This window comes from Magnolia sinica, chromosome 17 (assembly GCF_029962835.1).
Source record: "Magnolia sinica isolate HGM2019 chromosome 17, MsV1, whole genome shotgun sequence".
NCBI classification, from domain to species: Eukaryota; Viridiplantae; Streptophyta; class Magnoliopsida; order Magnoliales; family Magnoliaceae; genus Magnolia; species Magnolia sinica.
Window position 1 is genome coordinate 19,355,222 of NC_080589.1, and position 20,798 is coordinate 19,376,019.

Below are 20,798 nucleotides of genomic sequence, written 5' to 3' on the forward strand. Positions count from 1 at the left end.
GGGTTTGAAAATGGGATTTGAGAAGGAGGAATGAGAATGAGATTGGGGAAATGGTGTGAGAAGATGAATTTGAGGTGAGGGGGAGAGAATGTGAGTTGGAGATGGGCTTGGGTGAGTATGGGAAGAAAAGGTGGGGGTTTTGTTGGAGGGGAGGTAGTTGAGAGGGGATTTGATATTGAGTTGGTGGATGGGGTTTGAGGAAGAAGGTAAATGTTGGGTTTTGAGATTGAAGAAGAAGATGGGTTTTGGAATAGGCTTGTTGGAGATGGGTTTTTGAGAAGATGATTTGGGGATGAGGAAGAAGGAGATGGGAATGTGTAAGAGGTGATGATGGGTTTGAGGTTTTTGGGAATGGAGAGGGTTTCCCTAGGGTTTGGAAGTGGTGGAGTGTGGGGTAGGGGAAGAAATAAGGGATTTGGTGCTTAAGATGCAAGAGAAAGGGGGTCCCACACGTGTGTAGGTTACAATGGGGAGGGGGTGCACGAAATGGGCTCGGCATGGCGACGCTAGCCCGCTGTGCATTCGGGCGAGGGGAACACCGGCTAGGCGTGGCGATGCTGGGCCACTGGACATCGGGCGTGGGCATGCTAGGGCTATGGAATTTTGGGCATTGGCAACCCCCGTTGGGCGTGGGCATGCCAGTGTGCTGCATGTTTGGGCGTGGCGACGCTGGTCAGGCGTAGGCACGCCGGCTGGTGTTTTCCACATAGCTTGTCACGCCCCGAACTCGGAAACCGGGCTCACAAAATTCCCGATCGCCGAATCCGGCGCTGACAGCCTCCGTAGAACCCCATTTTCGGATCCCGGCACCCATTCACCAGGTTCCGATCCTGGGATACTACAAGGAGGATTTCAAATCATCAGTCTGATTCATAATGAGCATAACAAAAGCATAACCCACAAACAATAACCACAAGAACACCACCACAAAATCCACTATGATCAAAAACTTTTGAGTACAATACGGCAGAAAGGGGAAATACAATGCAACAAAAGAAACAAAACTCCAGAAGCTCGGCTGCACGCTCCAACTATGGCCAGACTATGGCTGCGACTGCGTCCTGGCGTCACCTGCACGCATCAATCGTGCATAAGCTTATAGAAAGCTTAGAGGGTGGTGTAAGTGTGTGCGTAATATAAACATACTCAAAATGCAAGGTCAGAGTAATGCGGAAATCATGGTAATGAGCACATGAATGCAATCAGCCGTGCCAAGGCTATGCGGTACAAGGTATGAATGCTATCGGCCATAATATGGCCATGCGATGCGAGATGCAACTCAAGCATGCCAATCCTCATCATGTATCAGTACAGTTCTCATTCTGGATAATCACCGGGGTCCAATACACTCCAAATGGCACTGTCGCTCTCCTAGCCGCACAGTCCAAATGAGCGTAAGAAACCTCACTATCCGCCTGACCAATAGTCTGCCAATACCTATCCGGCACGTCGATAGCGGACCCATTCACGAGCTGGTCAAACTCAGCCTAGTATTGCCCCCTACCCTCGGGCGAGTAAGGCCACACTCCTTTCCAACCGACCACGACACAGTGGGAGACGCGGCCTCCTGGTATTCGGCCCTCGTGCGCTCATATATCCACTCGGTCTCGACATTGGAGTCATCCTCTGGTACCATCGGGTTTAGGGATTTTCACCCGGGGACATCTATGGCGTCGCGATACTAGAAACAGTATTTCCGGTATCCAACTCAGCCATCCACGATGTGTCTATGGAGGCTATGGCCCTGATGTCGCTAGGGCATACAGTAACTACAATCACACAAATGCAAGTGCATGAGTCACACTATCAGTCATGCAATGGTCCGGTATATACCATGCACTTATATGAGGCAACTCCACCTATCAGGGAGCCCATAAATAGTCTATCCAAAGGTATATGCTATGATCGGTCACTCCTCACATCAGGCATACATATGGTGCGAATGATCATGAATCATGCATCTATACTAAACATGTAATAAGAGATGGGTTCTAGGTATAATGGAGATGGGCCTAGATGGCCTACTTACCACAAGTTTGGGCCTATCAGTGGGCCTTAGGGAGAACTATAATGCGGACATTTAACCAACATTATCAATGTGGACGTCAAACCAGCATTACTCCCAAGGCGTGGCCCGTTACAAAATTAACACATATACCATGGCGGAATTACACTGCAAGCATGGGCCTATCAGTGGGCCTTATGTATGTCCTATTGGGCCTTGACCTATGGGCCTCCAGCACATCAAATGGGCCCCATACATAGGTCTCATATATACATATCAAGGTGGGCCTCAACGACGGGCTACACATGCATCAACATGGGCCTAGTCACATGGGCCTTGCGTACATTACAATGGGCCTCATAATATGGGCCTTATACAAATCAAGGTGGGCCTCAACAAGGATCACTAGTACATGAAGATGGGCCTCCACAATGGGCTTTAAAATATCTCAAAAATGGTTGGATAGTCGAATGAAACACATGCATCCTGATGGAGCCCATACCAATGGAGGGTGTGGTTTACAATACTTACATAAGTGGGGCCCACCATGATGCTTATTTTTCACCCAGCCTAAGGCCCAATATAATGTTTATTTTCCACCCAATTGTTCATACAGCTACTTGAACCAAGGTAGGGCCCACTGGACTGGGCCCACTGGAATGTTTATTTTCCACCCAAACTATTCATAAGGTCACACGGACCGTGGGTGGGGCCCACCGTTATTTTTGCATCCCCAGTACACGGTTAGAGAGCCCACCGTTATTTATTTTATTTTATTTTATTTTACACATGGATAGGGAGCCCACCGTGATGTGGTCCACAATCCAGCCCACTCATTATGTGTGTCCCACTTGGCTGAGGGTACAGACCAAGTTTCAGTCGCATCCAGATTTCAGGTAGGCCCCACCAACGATTTTATATATTTTAGGCATGACTTCACATGATTTTAAATGATGTGGCCCACCGGAGTTCCATATACAGCTGAATTTTGGCATGGACGGATGAAATGTGGGGACCCATCAAATGTACGGTTTGGATGGGAGATATGCATCAAGGTGGGGCCCACAGCTGGGGCCGTGACCCCCAGCCAATCCGTCCTCGCAGCAGCAGCAGCGCTGCTGCTGCTGTTTTAATTTTTATTTTTTTTTTCTTAAATTTTTTTTTTTGTTTTGGGGCTCACCGAGACGTGATTCACAATCCAGCCCATTCATTGTGTGTGTCCCACAATTTTAAGGGTCCAAATCAAGTTTCACTTGCATCCTAAACTCAGGTAGGCCCCACCAACGAGTTTATATGTTTTAGGCATGTCTTCACATGATTTTAGATGGTATGGCCCGCCTGAGTTCCGTTTATGGCTGATTTTTGGAGTGGACGTGTGGGCTGAGGGGACCCATCAAATGGACGGTGTTGATGGTTGAAAGCACCAAGGTGGGGCCCACAGCTGGGGCCGTGAGCCCCAGCATGTCCGTCCGTCAGCGGCCACCACGGCAGCGCTGCTGCCTCCCTTCGTCCCTTTTTTTTTTTTTTTTGAAAAAAACAATTTTTTTGTAGATTTTCTATTGTAGGGCCCACATCAGTCCGATCCGACCCAGCCATAGGATTCTACGACTCATGATCGATGAAATGAGACCAATATGCAATGTGTTGTTGGCGAATGGAAGGGTCAAAGTGGGTTTCAATGGTGATGCGTCTATTTCCTATGGTATGGCCCGCTTGAGAACCGGATTGGTTCTAAAGTTTGACTCAACGTCTAAAATAACCCAAGGAAGAGGATAGACGGATTGGATCAAATATCTGAATCAAGGTGGGGCCTATGTGAATGGTCCACCCTAAAAGTAGCTTTTTCCTTCCCTTTTTTTTTGTATGCTAGTACACATCCATGCCAACGTCCAGCGTCCCCTGGACGCTGGACGATACACTTAAACACATTGCTATGGTGGGTCCCACGTAGATGTGGCCCACCATCATATATGGATATAATATATATTATATATATGATACATATTATATTATATATATATTATATAAAATATACATATACATATATATATATATATATATATATATATATATATATATATATATATATATATATATATATATAAATGCATTGGGCCATCCAAACAATGGATGGTGTGGATCATCACCTGCAATGGAGTGGGCCACACCGTCTGGTGTAGATGGACGGGGTAGATGTAGCACATATTGGTGGGATCCACACCATTACAAAGAGAGAGAAAGAGAGAGATAAAGGGAGATATACGGTGAGATAGAGGAACCCCGCCACTATGGGCCCTCTTGATTAGATCACATACATCCAAATGGGTCCCACCAACAAGTGGGCCCTAAAATTTAAAATAATGGAAAATCACCCACCTTATCTTCCTTTTCCTTGCTCCCTTGGACTCCTTAGCTCCTTACCTTCACTTTTAATGGAGGTTGATGGACTTTTGATGGTGGGGATGAGAGATGAGAGGGTGTAGATGGAAGATGGAAGGTGGACCACACTTGAGAGGGAGAGAAAGCTTGGACGTGAGGGGGGGTTGAGTTGCTTGGGAGAGATATGAGAAATGAGAGAGAGAAAGAAGATATGGAGGGGTGAGGTGAGGTGATGGAGTGATGGGTTGGGTTGAAAAAAATGTAAAGGTGTATGGTTGTTGTTGAAATTTGGAAAAGAGGAGTGGTGAGGTGGAAAGAATGGTAGACTTTTGGAAAAAGAGGGAATGGGTGTAGTACTTGAGGTATGGTTTGCATTTAATGGTTAATTAATGGGACTAATTGTGTAGAGATTCCCTCGAAATCCGCAATGCGCGGTATTTCTTTGGAATAAACGCTGATCGGCATCTTCTTGCCTGGGTATCGGTTCGGTGTGCAAGTCACGGCGTTGAAACCGCGGCGGCGCGGTCGCTATGATAAAACTTTCGGATCAAGCCGACGTCGGTGCGCGGGACCTAGCCTATGCCAGTGTGCTGCATGTTTGGGCGTGGCGACGCTGGTCAGGCGTAGGCACGCCGGCTGGTGTTTTCCACATAGGGCTGCCTTGCTTTGTGATCTTTTGGGCGCCGGTAAGGCCCCCCGGGGAAGTACCATATATGATTTTGGGGTAGGAGAGACTGATCTACGCAGTGGCCCTATCTGTTTCATGGAATTATTCCCGAATTGGAACCAAAATACCATTTTTCTTCAGTTTCACTATTTTTAACAAATTTTCATTCACCCCCAACTAATTATCCCCAATTGGTTCGGATCTATCACGTTTAGCTCGGTACTAACTCATTCGGACTTGAATAAGAGCCCCGGCCGTCTAATCACTCCGTTCCGATTCGCTTCTATGGTTGGACTGAAGTACTGTAAGTCTTGCGAACTCATCCCCTAGTGTCCCTACTCCCTCTTGATACCAAATCCTAATTCTTAGGAAGTCTTGCCATCCCTCTAAGATTGCCGGTTCAGGGTTTGGGATGGTCCCTAGTGTTCTAAACCTCTGTTACATTTCCTCTCGAGTCAGCGGATGCGTTAGTGGGTTCATGACCCATTGCCCAATTAATTCCAAACTATTGCTTTGATATCAACTTGTAACGCCCTGGAAATCGGGGGTCGTGCATACACTCGACTCCCGAGTTCCCGAGTATCACTTATAACCGATTTTCATTAATATGTGTTTAATCAGGTTTAAATGTGCAGCCTGGGATTTTCGGGAACATGAAGTACAACCACATAAGTCTACTGAAATGAAAGAGATCTAGTATATATACAGGTCTAAAAATATAAATGGGTCGCACAAGGCATTGCCCAACAAAAACCACAAAAAAAGAATGATATGTCCAAAAAGAATGGAGCTAAGCCCACTGCTCAGCGATCCAAATCCTACCTATCAAGCCGATGGAGAGCCACCCATCAGCTGGAAGTAAAACAACTCATCCTCCTCGTCAAGACTCGCGCCGTCAGGCTCCTCGTATTCTGTGGCACCTGCATCTACGGGAGAGTCTGGTTGGTGTTTTAAAACACCGTCCCAGAGTGGGAGTAAGTAATCAACTCAGTGGGTGCTATTAGTCTTAAGTTGTAACAAGCATCAGTTATATTATAAACTTAATGAAAAGTAATCATTCACAAACAACTAACTAATCTTATTAATGTGCATGCATGACTGATGATATGATGTATGCCCTCATCACAACACTCTCTTGAGCGACTCCATCTAATGATCACATATGACCAACACTCCCTCAGAGAGACCTCGACTGCCGAGTCGCCACCCTAACTAGTGCGATGCAATGTGATCATGTTAGCCGAGTTCTTAGTTAAGTCCATTCATCTAGTAGGTTGGGGAATCTGATACACCCCACATATCAATGCCTCAACTACTTGCGATGCTAAGGCCCCTCAACGCGCGAGGCCAGGGCACCACGATCCTTGATCCTATCGGGTTTTCGATCCCCGACTTCAAGCACATGGGGAGTGCTGAGAACTGGAATCGCTCGCGGTCACTACGGGGAGGTTTGTCACCCCAACATAAGCCAACAGCTCGGTCACAGTGTCCCATTCCACCATGTTCAGCTCATGAGTCGGTGGATCGGCTTCAGGTGGTTATCGATGGGTTACAACGGTGGTAGGGTATGCCAAGTTCCATACATGTATGAACAAATAGGGTTAACAAACAAGGTTGGTCAGCTAGTAGACTAGACCGCATGAGTTCAAGTAAGTACGTGGCCAAACGACATCGGGTACTAACGACCCATATAGTCTAACTACTATCGCCCGCACGCACTCGCCCAAATCCATGGGTTTAACCTCAAGACGGTCCTACCAACGGGGCCGCCTTCACTCTCCATATATTCTGACCAACCCAAGGGTTTGGGTGGTGATTCATAACATGCCAACTAATAGGGTTATCAACTAGCATAAACAACATCATGTTCTCATACTTCTCAACATATAATTCAAAATCTCCCAGCAAGAGAGGCTAACAATATCATGAATAAAGGTGCATGGTGTTGTGTGGGTTAGTGAGGAAGTTAAGCACTTCCTACATCTCAAAGAGCCAATTTGCACAAGGATTGATAAGGCATACATGCTATAGGGCAACATGATGTAAAGAAACCAAACAAGGCATAAACGTGAGATCATCAATTCATACCAAATCATGTGAGAGGCAAGAACAACATCATATGAGAAAATCAACATGACATACAATTTCATACAATTCCAAACAAACTAACAATTCCTAGGTTCTTCCCTAGATTCTCCAAATGCATCATTCAAATAAACAAAATCATTAGACTCATACTACAATTGGTGCTAGGCCACCTAAGATTAATAGTCCGTACCTTCGAATCATTGAAGGCTTGGAAGATGACCTAGGAATGTGGCTTTTTGGGGTCGACCAGTCGGAATCGAAAACAGTGGGATTACGAACATAAGAAATTTTGTATTTGAGGAACAAAGGACTATGACTCCAGTCATAGTCACTTCAGAACATGTGGATATTAATGATGCAGTTGATCCTGCAGTCACTGCAAAACACCACGTAGAACCTCATGTACAAACCACTGATGAGGAAAATCAAGATCACACCAAACAATCTGAATCATTGAGAAGATCTGAAAGAGAGAGAAGGCCTGTAAATCGAGACGATTACATCGTATACTTACAGGAGTACGACTTTGACATAGGGGTGGAAAAGGATCATGAATCCTTCATGCAAGTCAAACAAAGTGTTGATCCTTCTTGTTGGTTTGATGCCATGAAAGATAAGTTGAAATCCATACAGAACAATAAAGTATGTGATCTTGTAGAATTATCCACTAGAATAAGGCCGATTGGTTGTAAATGGATTTTTAAAACTAAGAGGGACTCCAAGGGTAATGTCAAAAGATATAAAGTCAGACTTGTTGCCAATGATTTTAACCAACGTGGGGGCATTGATCTTAAGGAGACTTTCTCACCGGTATCTAAGAAAGACTCATTCATGACCATAATGACTCTTGTAGCTCATATGGACTTATAGTTATATCATATGGATGTAAAGATTGCATTTCTCAATGGGTATCTGAATGAGAATATATACATGTTACAACTCGAAGGCTTTGTAGTTAATATCTCAGAACATTTGGTTTGTAAACTAAAGAAATCCATCTATGGGTTGAAATAGGCATCGCGTCAGTGGTACCTAAAGTTTCATGGAGTAATTTCCTCGTATGGTTTTGTAGAAAACACTACAGATGAATGTATCTACATTAAAATCAGTGAGAGTAAGGTTGTTATGATAATTTTATATGTTGATGACATTCTGTTGGCTAGCAGTGATATCAAGATGTTAAGAGACACAAAAAAATTCTTATCTCAAAAGATTTAAAATGAAAGATCTTGGTGAAGCTTCTTATGTCATTGGCATTAAGATTCGTCGTGACAGATCACTTGGACTACTCAGCCTGTCACAGAAGGCTTATATTACTAGGGTACTCGAAAGGTATGACATACAAAATTGTGCTTCCAGATAGTCGCCCATTATGAAGGGCGACAAATTTGGCCTATTTCAATGTCCAAAGAATAATTTGGAAAAGAATCGAATGAAAGAATTTTCATACGCATCAGTAGTAGGGAGCGTCATGTATGCTCAAGTCTGTACGCGATCGGATATTGCCTTTGTTGTTGGAATGTTGGGAAGATACCTATCTAATCCAAGAATGCAACATTGGATAGCTACAAAGAAAGTATTATGATATCTACAGAGAACGAAAGACTTCAGATTCACATACAGAAGATCTGATCGGTTGGAGTTGATCGAATATTCAGACGCAAACTTTGCAGGCTACGTTGACACGAAGAAGTCTACTTCAGGATACATCTTCATGATGGTGAGAGGAGCTGTGTTGTGGAAAAGCGTGAAACAATTTACCATAGCCTCATCCACTATGCAAGCTGAATTTATTGCCTGCCATAAGGCATCTAATCAGGCACTGTGGTTATAGAGTTTCTTCTTAGGTTTGCGAGTACTGGAGCATATCTCGAAACCATTGAGAATATTTGCGATAATTCAGCTATTATTTTCTTCTCTAGTAACAACAAGCATTCATCAAGGTTAAAACATATCGACATCAAATATCTTGTTGTAAAGGAAAGAGTTCAGAATTGCCAGGTGTCCATGGAATTCATCGGCACTAAGCAGATGATTGCAGACCCGCTCACTAAAGGGCTCCCTATTACGCCCTTTCAGGAATATGTGACATCCATGGGAATCATAGATCACACAGATGCTTTCAGTTAATGCGAGTTTGAGTGTATTTTTTTAATTTTCACTGACATTTAGAGATCTCATTTTATACAGTTGTTTTTTGATGATTTTGATATAAAGATTTATTTCTGCTTCTCTATATATATGCGCAAATTTTGAGTAAGTAGAACTACAGTCCTGTCTTGTTGGAGACATGTAAAAAGCTTCAGGACCTCTTAAGGATATGCACATATCATCACACTAAGTGTGTAATCCTTATACCACATTTCCTAGTTCCGAATTTATGTCATTAAGATTGAAAGTACTTGTGATCGCGCTTAGCCTCACTTCGCCTAAATTAAATGTTGTGACGACTACCGCATTTCGATACTGACAGTCTTGATGGACCAGATTGAATAGCATTACTCATATTGTCCAACAATTTCATTGGTTAACCATTTAGATGTTTTCTTAAAATCAAAACTTGTTTTCAACATTATTTTATATGATAATCATTGACATTGCTCAATAAAGCCCAAGTGGGAGAATGTAAGAACTCTATGTGGTGGGCCTTATTGATCAACGGCTTGGATTGTCCTATCAGTTGGACTATAAGATTGAGTAAACCAGTGGGCCCTACTTCAGGTGATCCGCTGCATAACCTATCTGCGCAACAGTGCGTATTAGGGCTGGAATGCTATTGTTGTTTATGCAGATAACAATTTGGGGTGAACTACGACACAACAATGTGGAGCCGTGGGAGAGAGAGTTATGATGGGATTCAAACTCTCATCTCCTCAGCTTCTATATAATAGAAGAGCTGGGTCCCCGATCCAACACAATGACAGAACTCGAAGTCCCATCTATTATTCTATATGAAGGTGTGAAGGAGAGGAAGACTACAACATTGGTATTCTATTATTCTCAGCAATGGCGTCTCACTTAGGTAAGCCATCCGAACCCTAGATCTTCATGACCTGTGCACAACCGATCTATGAAATTTCTACATCCAAATAATCTTACAGAGGAGGGAGAAAGAGGAGGAGGATGGTGGTGGGCGGTTGGCGAGCTTGAAAGATGCAGGTGGGAGGGAGTAGATATGATAGAGAGAGAGAGGAGGAGGGTGGTGGCCGTGATAGGTGGTTGCCAGGATTGGAAGAGGAGGATGAGGAAGGAAGAGAGAGTTTGGGATTGGGTCGGGTACGACATATAGAGTTAGAGATACTTAAAAAATTAAATTTTTTATTAATATATATACCCAAATCCAAGTCGAGTTGATTTTGGATTGAGTCAAGTTGAGTTTAGTCTAGCTCTAATGATAGATAGGGCACCGATTAGGTGAGGAGGAGTTAATAGTTTGGTGGGTGAGTCCATGACCGTGGGGCCCACTTAGATCTATTTTTTATATATCCACACAATCCATCCATTTTTGCAGCTCATTTATTGACATGGTTTGAAAAGTTAGGTAGATCCAAATCTCAGTGGACCAAAACACAGGAAAACTATGGTGGTTGAACGCCCACCATTAAAAACCACTAGGGCCCACTGTGATATTTGTTTGCCATTTAACTTCATGATAAGCTCACAGGGACCTAGACCACGGGGAAACACAACTAGCAGCTTGATCCGAAACTTCTGTGTGGTCCACATAAGATTTAGATTGGCCTCATATTTGGTACCATGACCTAAAATGACCAAGAAAAATGGATGGACGGCCTGGATATATAAAATCTACTTTGAGGTGGGCGCCACAGTTAGGAACTCACACAATAAGCCATTACCCAACCTCACCTAATCTACGCCCAACATGATGGGGAGTTATTTAATATACCGGCAGAGTACGATCATCCATACACATGCACATAACCATGTCTAGATCTAAACCATAAAAGTAATGGGTCCATTTGGATGTAGACTCATCAGAATGATCCACTAATTGCATCAAGAAACACAAAAATCAGATGATCCCAACCATCTAAACAACGGACTTCAAATCAACGGTACTAAAAAAACAGTTAATGGTCAACATTAAGTGTTGGAAAGTGACGATGAGTGATGTCTATGATCTTCCATACAAATGATTTTTGAAACATCCGTCCATCCATAGTGAGGCCCATTGGTTAGATAGTTCCCACTGATGGATAACATAGGCACATAGGATGCAGAGAGAGATGGCTTAATCGATAGTTCCATTGATGTATGTGTTGCATGTCCATGCTCTCTATCTTTGTTTTAGAACGTGGACCCCCACAAATAAAGCCAATCCAAGGGCCTGTTTGATTTTTATCGTTTCACCTGGACATAGTAAATACTCTGGAAATGGGTGATTATTACCGTTTCACCTGTTTGAATATTCGTGGGAATTTCATTTCTTGGAAACCGGTTCAAAAGTAGTAGTGGCCATTTTAGGACCCCATCTTGATGTATATGATATATCTGTTCCGTCCATCCATTTTATCACAACATTTTGAGATATGAGAAGAAAAATGAGTTAGATCCAACACTCAACTGGCCCATACCAAAAGAAACAATGGCCCCAGGAAGTTTTTAACGGTAAGTATTTAATTCACATTTTTCTATGGCATGGTCCCCTTGAGCTTTGGATATGCCTCATTTTTTGGCTTAAATTATAAATTCATCTGACATAATGGGTGAACGGTGTAGATATATGATATGCATCATGGTGGGACCCACAAATATTTCACAATATTTGCCATTTTTACACCGAAAAAAGTAAGCCATCAAATCAATTATGGGGAAGAGTGCGGCAATTAAGGAGGGAAATATTTATTACCATTCACGGGGCATTTCCCTGGGAATTGGAAAATCAAACATGCCCTAAATCTTAGGTGGACCACACCATATGAAATAACGGTGAATGAATTCCCTATATTACAAGCTTATTGTGGGCTCAAAAAGTTTTGAATAAAGTTGATATTTGTATTTTTACATCATTCATGATTGTGAGACCATATCAACATGTTAGATGACAAATAAATACTAAGGAAAACCTGTAACACTCGAGCCAAAATGACATCGGACCCTACAACGTCCACCAACGAGCCACCTCAGGACCATATTAGGTAGTTCTTATGGAACACACGCACGTAAATTCGGGAAGCGAGGGCGAATAATGTAGAGCGACCACATTCTAAAAATTCTAAGAGGATAATGTTATAAACACAACTAGCCTTGGGCATGATCGGGACCGGTAAGGACCGCGAGAGCTGCCCCTCTCAAAATCTGCTCCCACAGACTAAAATGAGCATGGGTTGCCCATTGAAATTCTACTAAGTCCGAAACTATAAGAAATCGTTGGCCTCATTAGGCTTGAGGTCCATCGCGGACGGGGAACCTATACGGTGCACCGAACTGCACAACTCAGGCCAGGAAGTGCTTGAAAAGCGCAACTCTCCTAGACCTGAATTTGAAACTTAAGTGAAGTTGGCCCTGCCACTAAATACGAAGTTGAGACTTTTCGACCGTCGGATTGTGACTAAACTCGAGCCATGAGCCAATGATATTTTCCTGCTCTTATTGATGTTTTATTTAAACCAACATGATTTAAATGATTTTTAAACTCGCAAGTATACGAATCAGATGCAGATACGGTACGTATTACGAGATCGTTCCCACGAGGACTAGTCGTCACAATTTAAATCTATGATTCTCCTTAACTAATCCAACAAATAATGGAATGAATTTCTAAGCACAATTTTATGAAAAAACAATTAATTAAGAACAGGGAAGAAAATTCAATCAGAGAGAGAGCACTAGGACTTTCGAATCCACCCCTAATTATCCTAACCTTGTTTTGTCTGTTGATTCACCTTGATCTAGATTGATACCACTTATACAGAGAAAGCACAATCTGTGTCCTTAATCGGGCATACAAACTGTCTAATTCCTTTAAGCAATGCTATGAATGACATATCCCATATCCTTGGTCGGGTACATGGAATGTACATTCATTAAAGCACCCTGTTTCTTCCTCTATAGGAAACTTGTTCTTGATCAGACACAAGTACCTATAATAAGCATCCAAACAACATCCATATATATACTTTAATCAAGTTCATAGATGGAGAAGTATAGAATTTAAACCCATAAAGCCCACTTAAAGAAAGAAACAAATTAATTGAAATTCAAAGTAAATCAACCAATACAAGAGCTAATCAAATTAGGGGCTTCATCTCAGCCCTAGCTGAGAGATTAGTGACCCATAAAATCCATAAAAAATATTAAATAAAATTCATAAAAGAAACGTCAAACCAAACAATCTCTTTCTCTCTTCTTTCTTCTCTTTCTTCTCTCCCTTGCTCCAGATCTGGAATCCCCTGGTTCTGAATGCCTTTCCCACGTCCAAAACTCCCCTTTTATAGCTGCTGGATGGCTGGAGTCGGTGGCAGAGTCGTAGAAGGACTCGAAGTGCAATTTTTCGCAGCCGTGATCGGTGGGCCCCACAGAGGCATTTTCTGGAAAATCTACCCCGTCCATTGGGTTCAGGACGAAATTTCAGTCAAGAATAGGTGGTTTTGAAGGTCCATTAGCGCGGCCAAGAAGAAATCTCAAAAAACTCGATTTTGAACGTCCCGGGGCAGTCTATTTTTGGCTCATCCGCACACGTGTGTACGCATGGGCGAGGAATGTCAACATGGTTTTGAAGCTTTCGAAGCCTTCTACACGATGGACGGATCAGATCTTCCATCTGATCGAAGATGGTGGGCCACAACCGGCCGGAAGTCAGCTCTTCGCGGACGTGCGTAAGCCTTCGCACGTCCGGCGCTGCGATGCTCGGTGGGCCCCACATAAGCGTTTTCGGGGAAATCCACCCCGTCCATTGGATAGAGGACGAGATTTCGTTCAAAGATGGATGGTTTTGAACTTGCGTGGACGCGGCCCAAAGAAGGAATCATGCTGTTTTCATTCTGGACGTCATGGGGCAGCTTGCTTGTGTCCTCTGTACCGAACACGTGTGCACGTATGGGAGTGGAACATCAGCATGGTTTTGTAGTTCTCGAACCCATCTACACGATGGACGGCTCGGATCGGCCGTACGTGTTACCGGTGGGGCCCACAGCGGTCCGTAAAAAACGCCTTTCCGCCCGTTGCGGCGCTGGAAACGGAAAATTCCATTTTTTGAAGGGATGAAGTCGGGTCAGCGCTGCTGACCGACTTATGCTCGTTCGGTGCACATGCAGTGCACATGTGCACCATGCACATGTCACCCAAGGTGGGGTCCACTGTGATACTTTTGAGAAATCTGCACCGTCCATCCTTTTTATCATATTATTTCCACCGTCAGGACCAAAATTAATGTATATCCAGATATCCAGCGGGCCCCACTTAATGAATTAAGGGGCTGATCTGGCCGTTAGACCACTTCCCGAGATCTTCAATGGCTGAAATTTAATATGTACGGTTAAATTATGGTCCCCATCACGTGTATGAAGTTTCGAGTTGATCGGATGGCGGGAAACATGTGATCTTGCATTCTGGACCATTTTCGAACCCCTTTTGCCTTCCTTTCCTCAATCCCAGGCGTGTAAAATCTTCACTATTGGTTTTCTGGAGTCCATCCCGTGCTCTGGTAATTTTGGATCATGAAATCCATGCCTTTAACATCAATTTTCAATTAACACTCCTGACTTCATCCTGTAACAAAAATACAATTAAAATACTCCATTAAGCATTATCATATACGTAAAATCGGCTAATAACTGGGTCCCATGAGCCAATGATATTTTCCTGCTCATATCCGTATAACTGTGGCCCCGATCGAGCACCGATAGTCGTCGATCGTAAGTACGGTCCCCATGGTCGATCAAGGCATCTGATCTCCATTAAATTAGGACCGATCACTCATTCTATGATGGGGCACCTGCCCCGTTGTGCAGATGACCTAGTGGGCCCCTGTAGGGGCCCTGTAAAGCAAAATCCAACCCATTAGAGGCATGCATGTTAGAAAAATGACCCCTAGGGTCATTTAAACACAAAATCTGAACTATTTAAAGCTCAAATTCACACTCCCTCACTCCCATAAGAAATTTCAGTTACAAGGGAGAGGGAGTGGGGAGAAGTGAGAGAGAAAGCTCCTTTGGGAATTTCTCACTGCCCACGTCAGAGCCTGCAACCTCGTCCCACTGTAGAGAGCGGCCTGACGACAATAGAGAGGTAATCCCCTAGCCCCCTTTAAAATTTGAGCCTTGTGGGCTATTCCATGCTATTGAGTGTGAAATATTGCATGTTTTCCCCTATTTATACCTTGGTTTTATAAACATGATAGTGCTTAATCGATTTAATTATTCATGTTTTCATGTGTGAGGTGATTTCGAGAGCTTAATGTGAAATTGATGCCAAAAGGAAGATTTATGCTCAAAAGATTATTAAATGTTGATTTAGAGATTTGGAAGTCATTAATGAAGAATTCATATGCCAAAGATCCAAGAAAATTAAGTGAGGAATGAAGATAATCAAAGATTTGAAGTGAAGAAATGGAATCCTGAAATTGTCCTGAAAACAAATATATTCCTGAAATTGTCCTGAAAAAACATATTCTGAAACTTTGAGTCCATTTTTGAAAACTGTGCAGAGTGAAGTTTATTTTGAAAAACTACGTAAAGTGAAGTCTATTTTAAAAAACTGCGCAGAGTGCATAAATTTGAGGCGGTTTCTAGATTTTTCCAACTCGGTGTGAAAGTTGGAATTCCACAACTATAAATAGGACTCTCTAGGATGCTTCAAAGCATCTTCTCTTAGAAAGGCCCCAAGGAGCATAGTACAAGGGTGGAACAGCCGCCAAAGAGTTTTTTTTCTCCCTTAGTTTATTTTTTATACTTTGTTTAAGAGATTTAGTTTCAATCATGTCTATGGTTGGCTAAATCTCATAGCCAGGGCTAAGAGGTGAAGCTTGTAGCGTGTTGAGATGCTTATTTTGCTTTGATTCTTCTTCTTATTAAAATTTATTGATTTCTAGTTTGATATTAAGGGAGTATTTTCAGTTTTCTATGATTTACTGTGACTCAAATTACAATAGATGCTGTGATAGCTATGGATATCTTGTTTTCCTGTTTTGAGATAGTGAGATTGATAAATCCCGTTGTTCACCATTATCTCCTAGGCATGGTAGGGTGATGGAATCCCTTCCAATATTCACAATTCTCATCCATTGAGAATTAGGTCAATGAAAAGTTCAGATTTGATTTAAATTGTTTTATCTTCTAATTGGATAGGATAGAACTCAAATTCCAATTGCGTTTATTGAATCAAGCAAGGTAGCATCTTGGTAGCTACAAGTAGATCCTTGGCACCCTAGTTCCTACCTTTAAATTCATAAGTTTTAATCAACATTATTCACTATTACTCTCAATTATTCAAATTTCAATTTAGATCTTTTTCTAGTTCTAGTTATTTTCAAAATATGTACAAGTTTAATCATTATGGATTCGACCTCGGTCTTATCGAGTTATTACTACATCGCGACCCTACACTTGGGGTTATGAATAATTTTTTGGCGCCGTTACCCAAGACTACAGCTATATTTTTTTGGAATTAATTGGTATTAAAATGAGGTTAAGATTAGGGCTAACTTTCTGCTTTGATTTTAAGTTAAGATATTTTTCTTTGAAATTATTTTTAGAAACTAACATTGTTTTCTGTTTTGTAGGATCCTAACATAACAACTCCAATCCGGTAACCTCTTTCCAATTCTCTCTTTCTTTTCTTTTTTAGATTTCTTGTTTATTTTAGTTGTTCTAGTTTTCTTTTTCTTAGGTTAATTTTTAGTTATTTGAGGGCTGAGAGTGTTTCATGCCCAAGTGGGTTCGTGATAACACTATATGTCTTTTAAATGAAGGAGAATTAGTCGAAGAGTTGCATATCCATCACAGGATTAAACACCACTTGAGACCCTCTGAGTCAATAGAAGTGATGGCCGCAAATCAACCTCAACCACCAATTGAGGAAGTTGAAGTTCAAGATGAAAATGAGGTGCATAATACACCCCTGCCTCGTACTCTATGAGATTATTTATAACCGGCGGGGGTGATTACACCTTCCTACATAGTCTTTCCACTTAATGCAGGAAACATGGATATTAAACTCGGAGTGATATAACTCCTTCCTAAATTTCATGGACTAGATTCTAGAAGTCCATACTTGCACATCAAAGAGTTTGATGAGATAGTCACCACATTACACTTTCCAAACATGTCTGAGGACACAGTGTGACTAAAATTGTTTCCCTTCTCATTAAAGGAGAAGGGTAAGACATGGATGCACTCCTTAAAGCCAAGATCCATCGGCATATGGGCTGAGATGACTCGGGAATTTCTCAAAAAGTTTTTCCCATTTCATAAAACTAACATTTTATGAAGGCAATCATGAACTTTGCCCAAAAAGAGGAAGAGGCCTTCTTCCAATGTTGGGAAGGGTTTAAGGATCTTACGAATTCCTGTCAACATCATGCCTACAAGATATGGCGAACAATAAGCATTTTCTATAATGGATTAACTTCACCAATGCACCAGTTTGTAGAGATGATGTGTAACGGTGAATTCATAAGGAGGCCAATGATGCATGAGATTACCTAGATCAATTAGCAGAAAATGCATAATCATTAGACACCTCTCCAAGACCCATTACTTCTAAGCTTATTCAATCAAAGGAAATGAGAAGAATTTATGCTTTAAAAGAGGAAGACGATATGAGTGCAAGAGTGGCCAATCTCACAAGAAAAGTCGAGGCCATGAAACTTAAGAAGGCTATACCTATCAAATCCGATAAGGCTACGGAAGTTGTTTGTGGTATTTGTGCTTGTAACATATATACCACTGAAAATTGCCCAATAATTTCTGCTTTTTAAGAGATATTGAATAAGTAATCAAATGCCATGAACAACTACCAAAGACCTTTCAAAGAACCTACCTCAAACACATAAAACTCCAGCTGAAGTAACCATCCAAATTTCAGTTGGAAGAATAGACAAACGGCTAACCTTCAAGAGGCCCTTACGCAATTCTTAAATTAAAAGAGGCCTTAAGAAGATACGGTTCAAAAATTCATGCAAAATCAAGAGCTATTCAACCAGAATACGGTGCAAGCATTCCAGGATCTCAAAATAACAATGAGAATGTTTACATCATCCATTCATAGGATTGAGTCACATTTAGCGAGTGGGGAGAAAAGGATGCTTCCAGCCCAACCCCTCCCCAATCCAAACCACAATGTGAAATTAGTGACCCAAGCTCTTCAAATCAAATGGAACAAGCCAAGTGTATCACCATTCTTAGGAGTGGAAAGACAATTGACAAATCTATTCCGGTGAGGGATGAAAAGCCTAAGGACCCGAAAGAAATTGAGAATGATAGACCTATCAATGCCCCACATGGGTTAGAAGCAGAACCTCAAAGTAAGCTAATTGCACCATTCCCCCAGCGGTTGATTGCACCAAAACTTCTTTCCAACTCTCAGGTTATTCTAAAGGTGCTTAAACAAGTTAAGGTCAACATCCTTCTACTGGATGCCGTTAAACAAATCTCTTCATATTCCAAATTTCTGAAAGATCTATACACTACCAAAAGATGGTAAAACATACAAAAGAAAATCTTTTTGACAGAAAAAGTAAGTGCCATTCTTAAGCAAGATGTGACATAAAAATACAAATATTCCAGTAGCTCAACCATCACTTGTGTAATTGGGAATTACTGGATTGAGCATGTACTTCTTGACTTGGGGGCGAGTGTAAATCTGATTCCTTACTCGTTTACGAACAACTAGGTCATGGTGAATTAAAACCCACTCGGACCATGTTAAAACTTGTTGATCGATCAGTTCATGTACCGAGAGGGATGATTAAGGATGTGTTGGTTCAGGTTGATAAATTCTAACACCTGGTAGATTTTATTATTCTGGATACTAAACCCATCATGGATGTGAGTACTCAGATACCCGTCATTCATGGTCACCCATTCATTACTACATCAAATGCTATCATTAATTGTAGGAATGGGATTATGAATCTATCTTTCAGAAATATAACATTGGATCTCAACATCTTTTTTAATATGAACAAACAGTCAGAGGATGATGACGATACCCACGACATTAACATGATCGATTCTTTCGTGGAAGATAGAGCACTTTTGACTCTATACTTTGACACTCTAGAGACATGCATGGCCTATTCCCCTAATTTAGATGATGACATGATTAGGGAGATGGATGCCTTACTTGATGTTACGCTGGTACTTGAAGTTAACCAATGGAGGCGACAATTTGAAAAATTGTCCCAAACGAATATAATGCATCTGCCGTCTGGCCTCAAAGCACCGAAGCTTTACTTAAAACCTTTGCCCACTAATCTTAAATATGTCTACTTAGGTAAAGATGAGACATACCCGGTGGTGATTTCTTCCCACCTTGAGAAAGAACAAGAAAGTATGCTTATTTGTACTTTCATTAAGCATAAATGAGTCTTTGAATGGTTGATTGCAAATGTTAAAGGAATTGACCCTTTGATTTGTACTCACTACATTCATCTTTAGGATAATGTGAATACCTCCTGACAACCATAATGTTGAATCAATCCAAATATGAAAGAAGTGGTTAAGGCTGAGGTACTTAAGTTATTGGATGTGAGTATAATTTACCCTATATCCGACAGTAAATGGGTGAGTCCAACTCAGGTGGTTCCTAAGAAGTCCGGAATCACCATTGTAGCCAATGCCAACAATGAACTCATGCCAACCAGAGTTACTACTGGTTGAAGAATATGCATTGACTATACAAAATTGAATATCGTCACAAGGAATGACTACTTTCCTTTACCCTTCATTGACCAAATCTTAGAAATGCTACTTAGTCATTCTTATTACTACTTCTTTGACGGGTATTCGGGCTACAATCAAATAGAGATAGCCCTTGAAGATCAAGAGAAGACAATATTCACATGCCCCTATGACACCTTTGCTTACCGAAGGATACCATTCAATCTGTGTAATGCCCCCACCACTTTTCAGCAATGCATATTGAGTATTTTTTCTAACATGGTGGGGCAATATTTAGAGGTATCCATGGACGACTTCTCCATCTTTGGTACATCCTTTAGCAAGTGTCTAGAAAATCTTAAAAGTGTGCTAAAGCGATGTGAAGAAAAGAATTTGGTTCGGAATTGAGAGAAATGACATTTCATGGTTTCTAAGGAAGTTATACTTGGACACATAATTTCATCAAAGGGAATTGAGGTGGATAAGGCCAAAATTGACCTTATCTCTAACCTACCACCTCCCAAAAGTATACGCAATGTGTGATCTTTCTTAGGACACGCCAAATTCTACAGATGATTCATAAAGGACTTTAGTCACCTCTCTCGTCCTTTATATAATCTACTTCAAAAGGACACTCCATTCGAGTGGATTGAACAATGCTAAGAAACTTTCACTAAGCTTAAGAGCATGTTGCCTATTGCACCCATCATGTAACCACCTGACTGGCGCATACCTTTTTGAGATTATGTGTGATGCATTTGTCTATGCTATTAGGGGGGTGTTAGGCTAGAGAAAAGAGAAGAAACCCTACATGATT